This window comes from Palaemon carinicauda, chromosome 13 (assembly GCF_036898095.1).
Source record: "Palaemon carinicauda isolate YSFRI2023 chromosome 13, ASM3689809v2, whole genome shotgun sequence".
NCBI lineage: Eukaryota > Metazoa > Arthropoda > Malacostraca > Decapoda > Palaemonidae > Palaemon > Palaemon carinicauda.
In genome coordinates, this window is record NC_090737.1 from 12,419,551 (window position 1) to 12,424,550 (window position 5,000).

At 35.0% G+C, this 5,000-nt stretch overlaps 1 long non-coding RNA gene across 1 annotated transcript in view; it reads left to right on the top strand.

Moving 5' to 3' along the window:
* Window positions 1–5,000, top strand: part of LOC137652181 (uncharacterized) — a 509,514-nt gene that overhangs the window by 473,528 nt on the left and 30,986 nt on the right. Inside the window, exon 4 of the long non-coding RNA XR_011046210.1 lies at window positions 4,849–4,970. This is a non-coding gene — a long non-coding RNA (uncharacterized lncRNA). The remainder of the gene's footprint in view (window positions 1–4,848; window positions 4,971–5,000) is intronic.

Genomic DNA, 5,000 nt, shown 5'->3' on the forward strand with positions numbered 1-5,000 from the left:
TTATATCAATATAATTGAAATTAATACTGATGGTATTATTTTTTTTACGATGGTAATCTACATTGGTCAAAATTTACCCTAAAGAAAAATGGTAAAAATCCTGGAATAAATATTGCCAGATATATCGTTTTATAAACGGATATATTGACGTAAATGAGTGATATTACGATCACCAACCTGTAGAAGATAATAACAAAGTACTTTACTTTTACTTTTACGGGTTTATTTCTCGCCCTCCATCAGACACTAAGAGTCTGTTCATGCGGGCCTTGGTGTGTGAAAATAATTCCTTTCCAGTTAATATCTTTGCTCTGTATCTTTTCAGTTATTCGCTAGCATTTGTATTCAGGCTTAATAGTTTTCGGATCACTATCATAACACTTTCCAAAGAGATAAGTCCTCAGGTTTTTCTTGAAAGCTGCCACATTTTTTTTCTATTCTTGACATAAAGTGGAAGGTCGTTAGAGTCTCGGTGCAGCATAACAAAACGTTCTGCCTCCTATTGCACGATTCACACTAATTCCGTATAGTCTATATTAGGTAAAAATTACGGGGCTGAGAAGTATATTATTTTACGGAGAATTTCCAATGAAAATTGCGTTTTTTTTAAAGTATTGATTTAATTAGGTCATTAATAAATAGGGCTTTTATATTAATCATTAATTAATTGTGAATATATTGATTAAATAATAAATGGTGTAATTGTTATTAATTTAAAGGTGCAATTTCTTATTCATTAATATAATTATTCATTTAGAGGAATTTTTTAACATTTAGGCCTATTTTTGACTTTGGGATATCAATTCATGTTCATGTTATATCCTTCGTAAACACTGTTCGTTAACCAGTGTTTTCAGAAGACAGGCAATTTGAGTTGCTCTTGAAGCAATCTCGATTTGTTAACCTGTTAAAAATCGTGGTGCCAAAGATAGGTTTTAGCAATGATATCTTTTTAACGTGTACGTAGTTTTACCACAGGGGTCGAGGTTAACTCCCCCAAGAATTCATGTTTTAAATCCCTCCAAAATTCGTGGTTAAATTCCCAGAATATGTGATTAAATCCCAGAATTCGTTGTCAAATCCCCGCAGGATTAGTTAAATCCCCTAGGATTAGTGGTTAAATCCCCAGATTTTGTGATTAAATCCCCGCAGGATTAGTTGTTAAATCCCCGCAGGATTAGTTGATAAATCCCCCTAGGATGCGTGGTTGAATTCCCAGAATTTGTGGTTAATTTATGGTGAAATTCCCTGGTTTTGTGGTTAAATCTTATTAGGATTCGTTGTTAAAATCCCAGAATTTGATTAAATCCCCGAAGTCGGTGTTAAATCTGTTTCATGGTTAAATCCCCACAGGATTGTGGGTTAAATCCCCCTAGGATTAGTGGTTAGATCTCCCAGAGTTCGTGGTTAAATCCCCCAGAATATGGTTAAATCGAGAATTCATGGTTAAATCCCCAAGAATTTATGGTTAAATCTCCTATGATTTGTGGTCATATCTCCTAGGATTTGGGATTGAATTCCCAGAATTTGTGGTTAAATCCCTGAATTCTTGGTTAAAACCCGGTCGAATTTGTATTTGAATTCCCAGAAGTTGTGGTTAAATCCCCCTTGAATTCCCATAGGTATTCATGGTGAAATTCTCAGAATGTGGTTGAATTCCCAAAATTCGTAGTTAAATCGTCCTAGGATTAGTGGTTAAATTCCAAGAATTTGGGGTTAAATCCCCCAGAATTCGTGGTTAAATCTCTTGGATTCGTGGTTAAATTTTCAGAATTTGGGGTTAAATTTCCAAAATTTGTGGTTAAATTGGCAGAATTTGTGGTTAGATTCCCCAGAATATGGTTAAATCATCGAGTTTTCTTGGTTAAATCTCCTAGAATTTGTGGTTAAATCTCCTGAATTTGAGGTTAACTCCCACTAGGATTCGTGGTTAAATTCCCAGAATTTGTGGTTAAATTCCCAGAATTTGTGGTTAAATCTCATAAAATTTATGGTTAAATCCCCCAAAGTATGGTTAAATCTGAGAATTCATGGTTAAATCCCCTAGGATTTGTGGTTAAATTCTATTAATTTGTGGTTAAATCCCCCTGAATTCTTGGTTAAATTCCCAGAAGCTGTGGTTAAATCCCCCGAATTTCCAGAGGTATTCGTGGTGAAATTCTCAGAATATGGTTAAATCCCCCAGAACCTATGGTTAAATCCCTATAGGATTCGTTGTTAAATTCCCAGAATTCATGGTTAAATCGCCCTAATATTTTGGATCAAATTCTCAGAATTTGTGGTGAAATCCCCCGAGTTCGTGGTTAAATCCCCGTAAGATTCACGATTAAATTCCCAGAATGTGGTTAAATCCCCTAGGAGTTGTTAAATCCCCCTAAGAGTTGCGGTTAAATTCCCAGAATTCGTGGTTAAATCCCAAAGGTTTCATGGTTAAATCCAGATATCGTGCTTAAATCCCCGAGGATTGTTTAATCCTCCAGGTTTCTGGGTAAAATCTCCAAGGATTCGGACTTGAAAGCCCCCAAGGGTTCGGGTTTAAATCCCCCACAGGATTTGTAGTTAAATGTTCGAACAGAGATAGTGGTTAAATACTCCCAGGATTTTGGGTTAAATCCCTAGGATTTGTGGCTAAATGACACAAGCATTTGGATTTAAATCCCGAAAGCATTCGGATTTAAATCGCTAAGATTCGGGGTTAAATTACCCACAGGATTAAGGGATAAATCCACCGGGATTTTGCGGTAAATCCTTCAGGATATTGTGGTAAATCCCCCAAATTTTAAGGTAAGCCCCTACAGGATTTTTTGATAAATCGCCCGGTATTTTTTGGTAAATCTCCCGAATTTCGGGGTAAATCCACCCAGGATTTTGTGGTAAACACCCACAGTATTCGTGGAGTAAGCTCCCAAGATATTTTGATAAATCCCCCAGGATTTTAGGGGAAACACCCACAGGATTCAGGAATAAATCCCCCAGGATTTTAGGGAAAACTCCCACAACATTCATGGATAAATCCCTCATGATTTTGGGGTAAATCCCCCTAGGATTCGGGCGTGAAGTTTGTAGTTACCTGGGTGGGGAGTATGTTGACTTAACTAATTTTACAAGATCATTTGTCAAAGGAAACATTAAACTTAATGACTTAACTAATTTTACAAGATCATTTGTCAAAGGAAACATTAAACTTAATGACTTAACTAATTTTACAAGATCATTTGTCAAAGGAAACAAACTTAATGACTAACCTAATTTTACAAGATCATTTGTCAAAGGAAACATAAAACTTAATGACTTAACTAATTTTACAAGATCATTTGTCAAAGGAAACATTAAACTTAATGACTTAACTAATTTTACAAGATCATTTGTCAAAGGAAATATAAAACTTAATGACTTAACAAATTTTACAAGATCATTTGTCAAAGGAAACATTAAACTTAATGACTTAACTAATTTTACAAGATCATTTGTCAAAGGAAACATTAAACAAGATAAACAATGTTCTCGTATTCGTTAAAAATCTGTTGGTTAAAAACGAGTTTGAAGGTTAGCGACTAACAGATTCGACTCTGGTAATTACGAGTAACTACATCCAATTGAAATTGCCAATATTAACTTTAAAAATCCTATTTTTCTTTATAATCAAAGTTAATAAAACTTCAGAATTACATTCATTTAAATATCCTAAAGATATATTTATTACCAGTCTTTTACATTGTAGTGGTTCATTTTTTTTTATTTCATGATTAGAATATTTTCATATTTAACGGCAATAAAGGTGACATTAATTAAGGTTTAATATTTCATTATTGTTAGGAGATTGACTGCGACTGTTTTAGGAAATAATAAGGAAGAATAATTGTTAGTTTTAAATCTCTCTCTCTCTCTCTCTCTCTCTCTCTCTCTCTCTCTCTCTCTCTCTCTCTCTCTCTCTCAATACAAAATATTTCTCTTGTTATGGCTTCGATAAAACTCTATTAATTAAAATAGCCAATGAACACTGCTAATGAAGAAATCTATGATAATTAGCATTTAATAAAAATGGTGAAACTAATATATTTTGAAAAAGCTCACGAACAGTTTAACTGAACAGATTTTCGTCTGATATTTAAGCTAAAAGAACTTAGCATTTTTAATGGTTGCAAAAGATGCTGAAAAGTCTCCCGTGGTATAAAAGGAGTTGTACCTTTTTTCACCAAACTGCAAAGAGTGGTTGCAAGTTTCTATGTGCAGTCAGACTTTCATTGCTCCCAGACCCCAGTGTGCCTTAAACATTTAAAACACGAGAGAGAGAGAGAGAGAGAGAGAGAGAGAGAGAGAGAGGAGAGAGAGAGAGAGAGAGAGAGAGAGAGAGAGAGAGAGAGAGAGAGGTGGGGGGAGCGGGGCGCGGGAATGCAATGGATTTGTTATAAATGCTAGCTAGATACAAGAGCTAGACTGCAAGAATTCTATTTTTGTCAGAATTTTGGAAATGTTACCTTATTTCGTCTTTCACCAAGTGTACTTGGACACCTCGAAGCATTTAACAAGGGTGGCGGAGATCAATTTAATGACTGTATTTTAAAAATGTCTAGAACTGTTTGGCTGAACTTTTGGAGAGAGAGAGAGAGAGAGAGAGAGAGAGAGAGAGAGAGAGAGAGAGAGAGAGAGAGAGAGAGAGAGAGCTGTATAGTCATATCTTCATGGAGGAATAAGGCTAGTTAAACATCATTGTTACTTTGTGAAGCTATTTTCCTCAGCACACACTGTGATTTGTTATTTTTTCATAACATTTCCTTGTTATACTGATAATTTAAGTATTAAAAAATCCATTCTTGGTCCTTTTAACATCTTGATTTGTTCTTTCAGACATTCCTTGACATAACCGGCCCAAATAGCAGGACCATGAAGAGGTTTTGGCGCTGTCTGATCAGTCCTGGAGCCACGTAGTATCAGCAAGCGTTAGGAAGAGACTGGTCAAAATATAGACAGTAAGTAATTTGAAAACTAAAATTTTAATA